The sequence below is a fragment of the Protopterus annectens genome, chromosome 14.part0, assembly GCF_019279795.1.
Source record: "Protopterus annectens isolate FY-2018-M chromosome 14.part0, PAN1.0, whole genome shotgun sequence".
In the NCBI taxonomy this organism is placed as follows: Eukaryota; Metazoa; Chordata; order Ceratodontiformes; family Protopteridae; genus Protopterus; species Protopterus annectens.
Window position 1 is genome coordinate 239,461,739 of NC_056748.1, and position 17,741 is coordinate 239,479,479.

The window sequence follows — 17,741 nt, forward strand, 5'->3', positions numbered from 1 at the left end:
GTCTGGTAGCATATGACAGATTTTGGAGTCTCTTTATCCTTTTGGTGAGGAACTTTTGGGGTCTCTCCAATTGCTGCAGGTGTCGGGTGAGATACATCCCGAATGGGGCATTGTACTCGATCATTGGTCTAAGTGAAGAGTACAGGGGAACAATGACCTCACTTGAATTGGATGTGAATCCCTTCATGATCAGGTGGGCAATGTAGAAGGTCTTTCTAACCACTTTAGCAATGTGAGTGTCAAAAGAAAGGCCACTGTCAACCTGGGTCCCCAGGTCCCTGATAACCTCTTCTGTGCTTAATGGATTGCCACCTATATGGTAGCTTGGGGTTACCTTGTTTTTCCTGAAGGGTATGACTATACATTTTTTGGCATTTAACTTCAGGCCATGGCTCTGGCACCAGTTATCAGTTTCCGTGAGACCCCTCTGAAGGATATCTGTGTCCGATGTACTTTCCACTATGGCGCCCAGTTTGCAGTCATCTGCAAACTTTGTCAGCCATAGTCCTCCTATGTTTGCCTGTACTTCTGAGAAGTAGATGCCGAACAACAGGGGGCCAAGGACTGAGCCCTCTGGGACCCCACTTGTGACCGGCTTGGAGTCTGACATGGCGCTAGCAACTCTAACCCTGTGGGTTCTGTCCTTTAGCCAGTTTGCAACCCATCTTGTGACATATGGGTTTACATTTAAGCTGGTAAGTTTCTCTATAATACCCGAGTGGGGTATTGTGTCGAAAGCTTTTGCAAGGTCAAGGTAGGCTGTATGCACTGCCTTTCCCTCATCAATGGCCTTGGTGACTGTTTCGAAGAAGTCGACCAAGTTCAAAAGGCATGATCTGCCCTTGACAAAGCCAAACTGGGTCGGGTCCAATGTCTGCAAGTCCCCTATGTCTTTGTTTATGAGTTCCATTATGATCCTCTCCATAGCTTTGCAGACCAGGCTTGTTAAGCTTATGGGGTGGTAATTTCCAGGGTCCGTAGAGGTACCGCCTTTGTGGAGTGGGACCACAGTTGCCGTACGCCACTCCTTGGGCACGTATCCTGTGGTAAGGCTAAGATTCAACAGCTGCCTTATATGCGGGTTTAGTTCCTCGTTGAGTTCATGTAGCACACAGCCGGGGACACCATCCAGTCCCATTGATGCTGTGTTTTTAGCTTTAGAGAGAGCAGCTTTCACCTGCGCATTAGAGATGTCTGGGAGGCTACACTCCGCTGGGATAGTTATCTCTCCTTTTGGGGGGGGGAGAGGGGGGTGAAGTTTGCACTGATCCTGTCTGCCAGTATGTTGGCAATGTTTGTGGGTTCAGTGATTTTTGTATCATTTTGGACTAATTCTGTGCATATCTGGGAGTTTCCACCCAGGTTTCTAACATAGCTGAAGAAGGCCTTATGATTGTCTTTTGAATCTATTGCAATTTTTCTCTCAAATTTGGCCTTGGATGATTTTATGAGTGCTCGTATTTTTTTTTACTAATAATGATCAAGGGTGTCTTCTCTTATGGATTTTGCTCTATCATGTAACAGCTTTCTCCTCTTATTGTAAAGTTTGTTTATGGCTGGGGTCCACCAGACTGGACGTTTGCCCTTGGTGGAAAAAGTCTTGGTTTTATTAGGGATTGCCTGATCCATGCAGTCCTGGAGGTGTTCGTAGAAGGCATTTGTAAGGGCTTCCGCAGCTTGGGTTGTGGTTTCCACTGGCTCGGGGGCCTTGAAGGATACCACACCAGTCTTGAGTAGTGTGAAGTTTGCTTTAGAGAAGTTCTTCACTGTGGTCTTTTTTGTTTGGGGTGGGGGCGGGATGTGGATTTCCAGTGAGATAAGTTTGTGATCTGATCTCACCAATGAGGGATATACTTCCGGTGTGAAGCATTTTGTCCCCATGTTTGTAATGATGAGATCTAGTATATTTTCTCCTCTTGTGGGAACGGTGACTAGTTGTTCCATGGCATTTGAATTTATGAACTCCAGGAACCTTTGGGCTAGAAAGTTGGGGCTTGAGTAATGTTCCCAGTCTATATTCGGGTAGTTGAAGTCACCCAATATAATGGTGTTTGGATATACATTTATACCCTCCAGTGTTTTCAGGAAGTCTGTGTGGGGTTCCTGAGTTTGAGAGGGTGGCCTGTAGCATGCTACAAATTGTAGAGCAGTTTTGCCTATGGTTAATTGCACCTGGATGGTTTCCGATGCTTCGTGCGTTGCCACCAACCTGGAGGTGTGGGTATCCTGGATGAATATGGATACACCCCCTCCTTTTGTGGTGTGGTCTGGGTTTTGGGGCCAGAACGCATGATATGAGGTAAAACCTGATAGTGCCGGGGTGCTCTCAGGAGCCTTGAACCAGGTTTCAGTCACAGCACAGACATCCATGTTCTCCATACTGAGAAGGGCCTCGAGAGCGTGCATTTTGAGATTTAGACTTCTGGCATTGAGCAGCATTACCCTTAGTTTCTTCCCATTTTTGTTTTCTAGGGTGGTAGGTTTAGAATTTGAGCCTTGCCTAAAAAGGCACTATGGGGTGGCAAGAGCCTTAGCCAATATCCGGAATCCCAGGGTGACAGGTGCAAGCCGTCCCTTGAAGCAGCGTGGCTTGTCAAGCATGTCATCCCAGGCAGACAGACACTGGATCCCCTTTGAATGACACCAGAAATTAAGCCAATTGTTAAAGCTGATCATCTTGTCTCTATGTTGTGGCATCATTCTTGGTGAAGGAAGGATACTGTTTAGGGTCAGGGTCATACCTGCCTGGGCTACATAATCAGAGAGCTCCTCTATGTCTCTTTTCATGTAGTCCAGGGAGGTACGTCTCAGGTCGTTCACACCAGCATGGACAATGACTGTGTCATATTTGTACTTGCTGTGGAGTGACCCAAGTGCTTGTGTTATGTGGCGGATTCTAGCGCCCGATAGGCAGCTTACTGTGACTCTCTCCTTGTTCAGCCTGGTGAGTGGGATGTCAGTGTGTCTGACTATGGAGTCATCTATGACAAGTATGTTTGGTGTTGTATTTGGCCTTAAGGGCTGTGACTGCTTTGCACACTGATTTTGTGGTTTATGTGTTGCCTGTGGTGTGTCATGAGGTGGCAGTTGCTTGGATGTCTGCTTTGGAGGCCTCTGCTGTTTAGGTAAATTTTTGCTCAGAGCCTCCCGAGTATGACTTTGTGTGTTTATGTGTTCGATTCATTGTTGTGATAGTTTTATGTGAGACTGGTTTTGTGGTGTGTGTAGTTGCCTTCTCCTGTCTGGTCTTGCCAGTCCTGAGTTGAGAGAGCTCAGCCTTCAGTTTGGCTAAATAGCTGCATCTCTCGCAAGTATTTGTGTTATGTGGGAGGAGGAGAGGGTTGTCAGTGTACATGAGGCAAATGTAACATTGCCTCAATATTCCCAAATTCACTAACTGGACAGGAGAGGACGCCATTACGCTAACCTCTCCAGATGGAAGCCATTACGCTAACCTCTCCAGATGGTACAAAGTACACTCCCTGACTCCCCAGACTGTAATCTTTTATAAACATTTTACTCTAGAATAATGTGTGCAGTTATATGCTTTTTAACTAAACATTATGGAATAAAAAACATGTTATACAAAGTGTGACTAGTCACAGATAAAACTAGTTTTCTTTATTGTAATTGTGTTTTTGTGGTCATTTGTGCAACTTTGTCCTTTAGAAACTGAGCATGGCTAATTTACCCCAGACAATTTGCATCCCCCTCCTCATCAGGAGTTATATACTATAAATGTTGCGCTACACGCTGTGAGCATTCAGCTTAGGGCCTCTTAAAGGTCTGAAGGCAAATATAATTATAGCTTTAGCGTTATTACATTTACAATTCCATCCACACTTCCATAATCTCCTTTTACATTTTTTATACATGGGGTCAGGGTGTTGCTTCAACAGTGACAATCATCTAGAGCCAATGATTACACAGTTGTGTGGCTAGCCTTTCTGCAGTTGTTGCTCCATAACACAAACGCACATACATGCACACACCCACATACACCTATTGTCAGTTTAGAGTCTAATCCACCTGCTGCATGTCTTTGGAATGAGGGAAGAAACTGGAATAGCCGTAGAATATCCACACGAATACACGGAGGGCATCCAGACTCCACACAGAATGGCACACAGCCAAGAATTAAACTACAGAATCTCTTGCTGTGAGGTGACAATGCTACCTTTTCCACCACTGTACACAGTATAAATCCATGTTTTTGCAGTATAATGCACAGTCAGAATATGACTGCATTTTTACTTCCACTAAATATAAGAAATGGAAGCCACCGATATTAAAGCAACCTCCTAACATGACATCTTGTGCTTATTTCAGTAACACTTACTACAGACTGGCCTAATACTGGGTCCATTCAGGCTGGCCTCATTTTAAGAGTTTAAGTAAATGAGCTGGTAAACTCATGAAGAATACTGTTTAGTATGAAATTAGCAAATAAAGATTAGTTTTCAGTAACAGAACTACATGCTGTTACTCAACACATTTCATAGGTTCATAGGTTCATAGGTTCATACTAGGCTATCTGCCCAAGGGCATTTATAAGCCTAGCCCATAGTTATTTGGCTTTCGCCACCCCTTTAGTTTGAATAAAACTATGCCTATTATTTTGCTGTGCCTCTGTCAAGCAGTGACACTGAAGTAATCCCTGGGGTATATCTGCAATCCCCCATCCATTGGTCAAGATTCCTCTTGAACAAGGCCAGCGAGGTGCTCTGCCTCACATGTACCGGGATTTTGTTCCACAGCATAGGGAGTCTCTGGGTGATGAATCTGTCCCTCCAGCACATTCTATTAATAACCGTGTCAAGGTTTAAGTCTCCCACCCTTGTGGTTCTGAGGGATCTAGATTTTTTGAGGTGAAGCATATTCATCAAATCAGGGTTTGACATGGCCTTATATGTCAAGCACAGGTCACCTCTGAGCAAGCGGTATGAGACTGAATAGAGCTGGAGTTCTTTCAGTCGGGCAGCATAAGACATATTTTTGAGACCCTTTATCCTTTTGGTGAGGAACTTTTGGGGCCTTTCCAGCTGCTGCAGGTGTCGGGTCAGATACATTCCGAATGGGGCATTGTACTCAATCATAGGTCTAATGAGTGATGAGTACAGGGGGACGATGACCCCCCCTTGATCTAGATGTGAATCCCTTCATGAACAGGTGGGCAATGTAGAAGGTTTTCCTAACTACTTTAGCAACATGAGTGTCAAGCGAAGGCTACTGTCAACCTGGGTCCCCAGATCCCTGATGACTTCTTCTGTGCTCAGTGGATTGCCACCTATATGGTAGCTAGGGGTAACCTTGTTTTTCCCGAAGGGTATGACTATGCATTTTTGGCATTTAACTTTAGGCCATGGCTCTGGCACCAGTTATCCGTTTCTGTGAGGCCCTTCTAAAGGATATCTGTGTCAGATGTGTTTTCGACTATGGCGCCCAGTTTGCAGTCATCTGCAAACTTTGTCAGCCATAACCCTCCTGTGTTTGCTTGTACTTCAGAAAAGTAGATGCCGAACAAGAGTGGACCCAGGACTGAGCCCTGTGGGACACCACTTGTGACAGGCTTTGAGTCTGACATGGCTCCAGCAACTCTGACCCTGTGGGTTCTGTCACTTAGCCAGTTTGCAACCCATCTTGTGATGTATGGGTTTACATTCAAGCTGATGAGTTTTTCGATGATACCTGAGTGGGGTATTGTGTCGAAGGCCTTTGCCAGGTCAAGGTAGGCTGTATGGACTGCCTTTCCCTCATCAATGGCCTTGGTGACTGTCTCGAAATAGTCAACCAAGTTTAAAAGGCATGATCTGCCTTTGACAAAGCCAAATTGGGTTGGATCCAAAGTCTGCAAGTTCCCTATGTCTTTATTTATGAGTTCCATTATGATCCTCTCCATGGCTTTGCAGATAAGGCTTGTCAAGCTAATGGGACGGTAATTTCCAGGGTCGGTGGAGGCACCGCCCTTGTGAAGTGGGACCACAGTCGCGGTGCCACTCCTTGGGTGCGTATCCTGAGGTGAGGCTAAGATTAAACAGCTGTCCTAACTGCGGGTTTAATTCCTCATTGAGTTCATGGAGCACACAGCCGGGGACACCATCCGGTCCCATGGATGCTGTGTTTTTTGCTTTGGAGAGAGCAGTTCTCACCTGGGCGTTGGAGATGTTTGGGGGCTACAATCCTCTGGTATAGATATCTCTCCTTTTGGGGAGGGGAGAAGTTTGCACTGAACCTGTCAGCCAGTATGTTGGCAATGTGTGTAGGTTCAGTAATCTTCACATCATTTTGAACTAATTCTGAGCATATCTGGGAGTTTCCTCCTAGGTTTCTAACATAGCTAAAGAAGGCCTTATGATTTTCTTTTGAGTCCTTGGCGATTTTTCTCTCAAAATTTGCCTTGGATGATTTTATGAGAGCTCTTAGTTTTTACTTATAATGATCAAAGGTGTCTTACCTTTCAAGGATTTTGCTCTATCTTGTAGTAGCTTCCTCCTTTTGTTGTAGAGCTTGTTTATGGCTGGGGTCCACCAGACTGGACGCTTGCCTTTGGTACAAAGAGTCTTAGTTTTGTTTGGGATTGCCTGATCCATGCAGTCCTGTAGGTGCTGGTAGAAGGCATTTGTAAGTGATTCAGCGGTTTGAGTAATGTTTACCACTGCCTCAGGGGCCTTAAAGGAGACCACACTAGTTTTTAGAAGTGTGAAGTCGGCTTTTGAGAAGTTTTTCACTGTGGTCTTTTTTATTTCAGGTGGGGGCGGGATGAGGACCTCCAGCGAGATTAGTTTATGATATGATCTCACCAGTGAGGGGTATACTTCTGGTGTTGAACATTGTGATCCCATGTTCGTGATGATGAGATCAAGTATGTTTTCTCCTCTTGTGGGGATGGTGACTAGTTGTTCCATGGCATTTGAGTTTATGAACTCCAGGAACCTTTGGGCTAGAGTGTTTGGGTTTGAGTAGTGTTCCCAGTCTATATTAGGGTAGTTGAAGTCACCTAGTATGATGGTGTTTGGAGATATATTTATCCCCTCCATTGTTTTCAGGAAGGCCATGTGAGGTTCCTGAGTTTGAGAGGGTGGCCTGTAACATGCTACAAATTGCATAGCAGTCTTGCCTATGGTTAATTGCATCTGGATGGTCTCCGATGCATCGTGCGTTGCCACCAACCTTGAGGTGTGGGTGTCCTTTATGAATATGGACACCCCCCCTCCTTTCTTGGTGTTGTCCGGATTTTGGGGCCGGAACGCATGATATGAGGTGAAACCTGCTAGTGCTGGGGTGCTCTCAGGAGCCTTGAACCAGGTTTCTGTCACAGCACAGACATCAATGTTCTCCATACTGAGAAGGGCCTCGAGTGCGTGCATCTTGAGATTGAGACTTCTGGCATTGAGCAGCATTACCCTTAGTTTTTTTACTTTTTTGTGTTCTAGGGTGGTAGGTTTAGAATTTGAGCCTGGCCTAATACTGATTATTGCACACACTTATATGATAATATGCATGAAAATAATTCCCTCTAGACAAGTAAAAAGTATATCCACTTGTGACACTGAAGTATAAACTGACATTTATACATTTCCCAAGTAAAACGTAAGACTATATAGAAGACTTTGACATTACATTTGAAAACTTGTCAGTTTATACTTCAGTGTCACAAGTGGATATACTTTTTACTTGTCTAGAGGGAATTATTTTCATGCATATTATCATATAAGTGTGTGCAATAATCATTAATCAGAACTTTTGAATATACAAGATTGTTTCATAAACTGAATGCTAACAAGAGACATAATTACTACATTTATTTTTCTCTTTGACTTTCAAAGTTACATATCTTCAAAGGTGACTCAAAATGATTTGTTTTCACAGGAAGATTTTTGCATGGTCCAAATGACTGCATGTTTGAACAAACGCAAAGTGAGCTTTGAGGGTGATACATTCCATTTATGTTACACGTTATATCGTACTCTTTTTTCCTTGCTCTTATCACTGGCATCAAAAAATGTTTTCCCACAATGCACCAGGCTTGACCAGCATTTAAATCCTAACAAACTCCACATATACAAGAACACTACGACATGTTTCTTTCTTTTGGATACATGCACTTACTTATTACAGTTTGTATAATCCCAATCAGATAAATTAGGCTAAGTTGAGGTTTTCCTGATTTTTCTCTAATAACGTCTAATATTGCTTCTCCATATTTACATTCATGACTGCGAAATTGTGTTACATATAGGCAAATGAAATAATTCACCATAATGATTTCATAAAGAGAAATGTATTTGTATTGGCAGATGGCTTCTCAGTAGCATATCTGGAGAGATATTAACTGCTAGTCATTCGCTGAATATGTATATTGTTATAATAGATATACTCCTGTAAATATTTTAATGACCAAGCAACATAAAGAGAACTGCTTATATAACCTCATATGAAAGCTCAGCAAAAGTTGCACAAGAATGCTACTAGTAGTGCATGCATTACTTAAGCAGTTACTGTTGTACTGCAACTTAGTTGCAAAAGATAAAAATCAATATTTGCTATGTTCATTTTGACTTATAGAGTTGGGACATAATAAAAAATACCACTTTAAAGTTAATGTTATGTTGAACACTTTGCTGATTTTAATTTTCAAATAATAGTTATTCCCTGGGTTTCAGTAATGCCTACAAGTGTACACCATTCAGAGTGAACAGACAACACAAGCCTAACTCATACCTTCTTCCTCCTAATTTTAGTTTTCCTACTGATTTTGTTGCAGCTTGAAATATTGAGAGGGATTCATAAAGGTTACCAGAAAGTGTAGACTGCATGTACACTAACTGCAATCTTTCTGAGTGACTAGAAAGCACAAAACATGTCAAAGGGAGGTTCTTTTATACAAATTGTGCACACTTAGTGTACGTGTTAGTGAATCTGTCCTTTTTATTAGCAAATTTATTTGCAGTGTGAAGTCATAAACTGAGTTTGCCAATGCAAGCACATTGGCAACCTTCAAATGGTTGACCCCACACAGTTTGACTTTGTCAAAGGGAAATCATGCCTGTTAAACTTGGTCGACTTCTTTGAAACAAGTCACCAAAGTCATGGTTGAGGGGAAGACAGTGCACACTGCCTACCTTGACCTACCCAAAGCCTTTGACACTATTCCCCACTCGGGCATAACAGATAAACTCTCCCAGCTAGGCATCAACCCATATGTTACCGGATGGGAAATTTACTGGCTCATTGATAGAACCCACTCAGTCAAAATAGGGGAAGCCACCTCTAGCAATAGACCCGTAATGAGCAGTATACCCCAAGAATCAGTCTTGGGGCCTCTACTGTTTGGGATGTACTTTTCTGAGGTGCAAGCCAAAACCAGTGGTCTGTGGCTGACCAAGTTTGCTGATGACTGCAAGCTGGGCACCATCTTAAATTCCCCTAGTGATGTGAACATCCTCCAAGATGGTCTTACCCAAACTAATGAGTGGTGCCGGAAGCATGACCTTAAACTAAATGCCAAGAAATGCATCATTATCACATAAATAACAACGTACTAAGCATGCGATCAGTTGTGAGGGACATGGGCACCCAGGATGATAGCAACCTGACTTTTGACCACCACGTTGCTTCCTTTGTATGGAAGGCTTTCTAAATGGCCCACCTCATAAATAAGGGTATTTCATGCCAGAACAAGGAGGTCTTAACATCCCTGTACTCCTCCCTTATCAGACCCATTATAGAGTACAATGTCCCCTTTGGCATGTAGCTTGCCAAGCACATACAGCAGCTGGAGAAATCACAGAGGTTCCTGACCAGGAAAATCCAGGGTCTCAAAAACCTATCCTATACAGATACGCTAAAGGCCCTGTACATCTACACAGTCTCAAACTGACTGCTCAGAGGTGACCTGTGCCTTGCATACAAGGCCATTTTAGACCCAGCGATGATGGAGTTGCTGCATATCTGTAAGACAAACTCCACTCGCACAACCCACATGCAAGGCCTTAACCTGGTCTGTGACATTAATAGAACTTCTTGATTGGATAGATTTTAGTCCCAAAACCTCCCCCATCTGTGGAATACTCTCCCTCTCCATGTCAAGCAGAGTACCTCTCTAACACCCTTTAAGAGGAACCTAGACAACTGGATGTGAAACAGAAAATACACCTCTGGGATCCCACCTGTGTCCCTGCTGGACAGGGAAAACAGGTGCCGACTTTGATGGAACATGGGCGAAATTCTTGGCTAGTGTTAATAAAATATCATTAGTAAAAAGTTGTATTTTTGAAGAGAAACTATTTCTTATTTGAAATCCTTTTATATTTACATTTGACCTTATAAAATGTTCAAACAGTTCAATGACCAGAGCAAATAATAAAGGAGACAATGAGGAACCTTATTTAGTACCCCTGGTAATTTTAATTGAGTGAGCGACAAAAGAACCAATTTATTGGATGCAAATTATTTCTGGTATAGATAATTAATAAGCTGTATAAAGTTGTCTGAAAATTACATGCTTTTAAGGAAGAAGTTAAATAAATCCAATTAACCAAATCAAATGCCTCATTTATGTCTAATATAACTATTGACAACTTTTTTCGTGTTATTAGCATAATCAATGTAATTAATTTTTTAATATTACCATAAGTCTGTTTAATATAAAATCCATTTGATCTTCATCAATTAGTAAAGGGAGAAAATCCTTAATTTTATTTGCATAAATTGATGAACATTTTGTAATCATTATTTAATAAAGAAAACCATACCTCACATAAACAACCAAGAAAAAAGCAGCAGGTCTGGAGAGACTCCGACCAGTCCCAAACTCACAAATGTGTATTCCAATTCAGAAAACTAGCAATAGAAACTTGTAAAGATTAACGCTTTTCTTTATTCCATAATAAACTTCATCAGATAATGGAGAAACAAACTAACTAGGTTTAAATTTCCTGGTTAAGATCACATGACCATTGTGATGTAACAGGTGGTGCAGTCAAAGTATATTTAAAGGGACATGACAAAATTTATTGTGTACCCCATTCTAAACACACAGAAAACTTCAATACATTTGAGAAATGAATACACAGCTAAAAATCTGAATAAAATGCACAAAGATATAAAAAATGAACTATGATACATTTAAAAGAATGATAGTGTCCGTATGCATTTATATGTAAAATTCATGTGCAGTTTTTTTTTTTAAAAATCATTTTACAGAAAGCATGCATGTCATACTACAAATATTTCTTGTAATTTTATAATTACCTCTCTAAAGCTTTTAATTTTAACAGACAACTGACAGATGTTTGTTCATTAAGGCCCAGCCATGTACTGGCATTCAGTTTAGCTGCCAGTATAACTCCCTTTTTTCAAGTAACTTGCCAAGGGTCTCACCATACTTTTTCCTCTACTTGTTCTATTAATACAAATTTGAAACTATGACTGAAATGTTCCTTAAGATGTTTTACAAAGGCATTTTTATCATTATTATTTCTGACATCATACTGGTGTTCATAAATACGATCCCTGAATCTACATTCTGTCTTCCCAATGTAGAAACAAGGACAATCCTGACATAAGGAAGCATACACTACCTTTAATATTTCACACTTATATGCTCCACTTATGTGGAAAGTGTTGTCCTTTATTTTAAAAGTGTCATGCACCAAAATGTGTTTACAATAAGAACACCTGCCACACTTGTTCATTTTTGTGGGTCTGTTTACCTTTTTAAGTCTCCATGTTGGAACACTCAACTATGTTTTTAAGTTAAATAATTTTCTATAAACAATCCGTGGCCTTGTACCTATTTTTTTCTCATAAGGACTTATCTCCCAAAAAAGACCATTTGTTTCTATGATGTCCTTAATCATAGTACTATGTATGCTAAAAGTGGTGATAAAGGAGTTCCTGAAGATGTGTGAAGAATGGAATGTTGTTTTTACTACTGAGCACTGCGAGTGCCATTTCACTTTCATGAAACCTATTACTGGTGCTTGTTTCAAAATCGCTTTCATTCATACTTGTGGCATGAATGTTTGGTCTGTTCTCAGTGTCCAGAATACGGCTATAGAAATTACTTTGTCTTTTATTTATGACTTCATGCCTCAATTTATTAATAAACCTATTTGGGTATTCTCTATCCAGGAACATATTTTTAATGTTTATACACTCATCTAGGAAGTCTTCAAACATGGAAGTTATGCAAGCAGCTTGGATGAATTGTCTTTTTACTACTGCATGCTTTTGCGTCTGTGGATAAAAACTAGTGTAATGGAGGTAGGTATTAGAATGTGTTGGCTTTCTATATATTCTGAAAGTGTATTTCAGTGCTGTCATATGCTTCAATAGCAAGTATCTAAATATGAAACATTGGAATTGCTATATTCATATGTAAATTTTAAAAATTCAGTGGTATGTTGATAAATTCCATGAACCCCACTATCTTCTCTTTCTTGTCTGCTTCATCCCTGTTGTCCCAAACAATAAAGATGTCATCCAGGTAACAGATGTATAACTCACATGTTTTAAAGTGTTCAGAATGCTATTAAATATTTTTTCTTCCACTGTATTATTATGATGTTAGCAAACAGGCCCCCAGTTGCTGATCCCATTGCCACCTCTGTGTGCTGTAAGTAGTACTGACAATTAAAAAGTAAAAAGTAATTTTTCAAAACAATATGAAGTAAAGTTTTAAAAACATTAATCTCATTCTGCCTCACTCGTTTTTCAAATAAGCACTCAGTAAACCAAGCTAAACCAATACCATGTGGGATTGAAGTATAAAGGTCTTTGACATATATTGCGAAGAAGGTGTAGACTCTATTGAAGTTCAACTCAATGATTTTCCCAGGGAATTCCCATGAATTTTTGCAAATGTGTTTTTCCTGCCTTAGCAATGGTTTTAATTTTTCATCTAGGAATCTGGTACAGTGTTGATAATGGAGCCCCTAGAATTCATTATCAGTCTCATTAGTGGGTTGTGGGTGCTCTTATGAATTTTGGTTACATCACAAATGACAGGAATATTTGGTGTTGCTACTTCAAGATAGTGGAACTCATCTAAGCTTACTTGTCCCTGAATAAACATATCACTAAAAACATTCCTAATACTGTGATATGCAGTATTCAGTTCACTCAGTGATACCTCCATATAGCAATAATTTTCTAACACATTTAGGATTTTGTTAGTATATTCACATATTTCTATAATAACAATCCCACCCCCTTATCAGGTTTATAATTCTCAAGTTATCGTCCTTTAATCCATTAGGAAGTTCTTTGTCCAGTTAGTTTATATTTTTCTTGGACGTTTCTTACTTAAAGCGTTTTGCAAGTCTAATTCACAGAAACATTCAAAACACATCAGAGTTGGGTGAATAGGTATGTTGCACGTAATGAATACCTGTAGAGCACCCAAAGTTTCAGAAACCTTAGCAAAAAGTACACTAAAGTTTAGTTTTCTTGTAAACTGTTTCAAATCCATTAACATACAAGGCAAATTTGCTCATTTATTGGGAACAAATGCCATGCCTTTTTAAAACAAGTCCCCACAAGTGTGGTTAACCATGTAACTTGAAAAATTATATATCACCTCTTATATTAGTTATGAGAGAACATTTTGAAACAATGCTGTTAGTGATTCCATCTGTGGTTGCCCCTTCTGCAGTTCTTCCACCACGGCCGTCTCCTCTGTGGAAATGAATGGGGGATGATTGTCCCATTGGTCCTCCTCTTTTTCAGTCTTTCTGACCACTGTAATGGTGGATGCTTTAAAGGGTCATTATAGGCAGGGGGTAGTTGTTGTTTGGTTTCATCCATAGTAATTCCATCAGCGGTTCTATCCTCAGGATTGACAGATGAATTAGGGTACCCAATACCCTGCTGGTTGAATGTGTTCTCCCAAGACTGAGAGACTGGAGGTAGAGGGTAGGCTCTATGCTGGAAATAATACATCTCATCTCTTTCCAGTTTGTTGATTTTTCTGTTCTTTATTATCCAAATTTCTTCACCTGCACTGGAGAAAATTCTGGCATAGTCAAACCTATATTGGTCAATATGCAGGTATTGATTAGTGATGTTATCCAGAGACAAAACTTCCACTGTGAGCTCGTTCATGCATACTTGATGAGTAGTTCCATGTATTCCATCCCATGTCTATCAAACATTTTAAGTAAATCTTTATACATAGGGGAGTTGTTAATTAGTCCTGTCAGGTGCCACCATGCCTGAAGCCCATTAGGAACTCTGCTGAACTTTATATACTCCTTAAAAATGCATTTTCTAGTTGCAATTTTTTTTACCTTAAATATTTTACAGTCAATATCAGCAATCCACTGCACTATATTGACATTTTGTAATTGCTGTATATTCGGTAGACCGACCTTCCCTATTAAGCCAGTCTTGCAAAAGGGGTGGGTTATTGGAAATAAAGTTAGGATTGATGTTCTTACTTGCATAGGGATTTGAAAGATTCAAGCCATTCTCATTTCGTATCATGGTGTTTGCAGCACCAATAAATTCCAGGAGTTGTATGCCAGAACCTGTCTCATGCCCTCTCCCCTGGTTTGGTGGGGAGCTGATGAAGGAACAAAGTTGTTCAAATGTTGAGATAACTGCTGGACTAGCAGTGTAAAATTACCCAAAGTCCAATGTAGAGTCTCAAGTTCTGTGGAACCCGACTTGGGAATAAGGGTTGTGAACCAGTTGGTTCTCCTGCAGCCATGGCCAAAAAACAAATTGAAGAAAACCAGACCTCACATAAATAACCAAGAAAAAAAGCAGCAGGTCTGAAGAGACTCTGACTAGTCACAAACTCACAAATATGTATTCCAATTCAGAAAAGTAGCAACAGATACTTGTAAAGATTAGCGCTTTGATTTACTCCATAACTAAAGTCATCAGATAATGGAGAAACAAACTGACAGTGTAAATTTCCTGGTTAGGATTACATGATCATTGTGATGTAACAGGTGGTGCATTCAAAGTACATTTAAAGGGACATGACAAAATTTATTGTGCACCCTAGTCTAAACTCACACAAAACTTCTATACATTTGAGTAACGAACAAACAGCTAAAACTAAGAGTACATTTCAAGGATGATGGAATATTAGATAGCTTTTTTACTATAAAAAAACTTTTAATAAATGGCTAACACCGCACTTGGAAATAATTAATCTGGTTCAGGTATGATTCCATCACCCCCTCTGGGTTTATTAGTTTTCAATTGTTTAAGTTTTTTTTTCAATTCAGTCATAGTAATGGGTTTTTCTATTACTTTAGTTTGTTCTTTCATTAATTTATTATGTATATTATTTCTAAAAGATTTTAACTACTTCTTTCGGAGATATATTTTTACTTATTTTATTCAGTTTATCATAATTTTAAAGACGGACAGACAGAATGGATTATAAGAACTAAAGCACATCGTTACCCTGGTCTTAATGATAGAGTTCCATTAAAACCAAGCCTTAAAAAAAGAAGATATAAAATTTAAAAATCATAAAAGTTACTTTAATGAGCATTACCACACATATGAGCTAAATATGAAATATAATGAGAAATTATGCACATATGCATATATATTCTATATGCAATTTAATATTTACATCTATATTTGGACATATGTGCATATGTTTGTCTTAAATTTTTGTTGCATAGATTTGTGTAATTGCATTGGGTATTTTTTAAGTGTATGTATGTGTGTATGAGTGGGCATATATATATATATATCTTATATGTATATATGTGTGTGTATGCATATGTATATATATGTGCATAAGCATGTGTGTATATGTGTATATTATGTGTGTATATTTGTGGGTGTATATTTTTGTATATATGCATCACCCACATTTGCAGCACCTCTTTCACATAATATATTGTAATGCTTTGGTTTACTTTTTTATATATATACATATATATTTATTATGATACTTGTAGTTAATAAGATATATTTTTAAATTTATTTGTATTGTTTCTGTTTGTTATTAATTTAACAAGCAGTAAAAATGATGTGTTTTTAAGATAAAAGAAATACATAAAATTTTAAAAGGCATATAAGGTTCATATGTAATTGAAGTGTTTTTAATACAGAATGTTTGTTTATGTTTCAAAACTTTGAACGCAAAAGGAAGGTGTATCTTTAAAACTAAATTGTTTTAGTATGACAATTAAGTCTGAAATTGTATATATAGCAATCTGTACTTCTTTTTGTTTGTGGTTTGACAAAGCTTATCAGCGAAAGCGCTTACCGAATAAATATATTCTTATACCAACGTTTTGATTTTTTGGACTGAAAAGTCAACATTTGAAGAAGTTATTAAGTGTATTGGTTTCATTCAGCTTTTGAACTGGCGTTTTGGCGCCAAATTTGTGACTATCATCTGAACTTTTGGTCTAAGAACTTTCATATACGGGGAGTGAGTTACCAACAGGAGATCCTATTATTTGGTGAATAATTTTAAAGACATCTAAAACTCCTATATCAGTATCTTTTTTGTTACTCTTTGGAACAGAAATTTCTTTAAAATGATTGGATTAAATAATAGTTTTGGAACTAAGGGCAATTTTATCTATATTTTTAAGATTTAAAGAGTATGAACGCATTTTAACTTTCTCTAAGTTTACTGAGATTTGATCTTGTAGAATGTCTAAATATCTTGCATTTAATTTATTAGATTTGGTAATTATGTCCTTGTTACCTTTTTGTAAGTTAAGTTTTAATTTATCAGTTTGCAACTGTAGTTCTCCAAGTTCTTTATCCCATTATTTTCCTTTATTAATATACTAACACATTGACTTACCATATAAATAGGCTTTAAGAGAGTCCCATATGTATACTTCTGAAACAGCCCCATTGTTGTTTACATCCATAAACCATTTTAACATCTTTTAGTTTTGTTATATAAGCAGGCAACCTCTTGCATGATATTATAGTTTTGGTTTAAGCAATATATCATAAATTATAACATTGTGATATGATAATTTAGGGAAATTTAACTTTCCCTAAATTAGCAATCAGATCATTAAATATAAAAAAAATCATATCTGTCCTATATTGTCTACCAAATCTATGTGAACAATGAGTATAGAGTACTGAATCAGCTACTTAAAAATCATCAGTATCTTTAAGATTAAATAATTCAACAATGTTTAACAAAGCTTTAGCAGTTGCAGATATTCTAGGCTTGGTAGAAGCAGCTGTATCTTTTTCATTTAGTAAGCAGTTAAAATCTCCAGCCACAAGTCTTCCTTTCAAATTTGAAATTATAACATCTAATTGTTTTTTTAGTAAATTTACTCCAATCCCTGGAAAGCAAATAGACAGTAATAAAAAATACATTTTTCATTCTAATTCTATAATCACTAAGCACATCATTCCTTTTGTGTCACTGTATGTATTAACAACTTTGGGCATCAGAGTAGAATTTCTCCATAAAATTTCAACCTCCTTCCTTTGTTCTTTAAAATGTGAACAAGGCAAAACTATATAATCTTTAGAATTATGTCTATCAATGACTTTGTGAATTAGATGTAGTTTTTGCAAGAACATATCTTCAGCATTAAATAACTTTAAATATTTAACTAAACTACCTATCTTACAACCATTATTTAATCTATTTACATTAAATGAGATATATTTCAGGTGTGTCATATTACATTGGAAACAAGATTATTAATATTCTGTAACTAGTAAATTTGGCTTTAAGTAAAGTTTTGATATATTTATATACATGGAACTATATAATA

The 17,741-nt window shown here is 38.5% G+C and overlaps 1 protein-coding gene across 1 annotated transcript in view; it reads right to left on the reverse strand.

Annotated features, from left to right (window-relative positions):
* Nucleotides 1-17,741, reverse strand: part of HSPA12A (heat shock protein family A (Hsp70) member 12A) — a 956,869-nt gene that overhangs the window by 227,910 nt on the left and 711,218 nt on the right. The window lies entirely within an intron of this gene.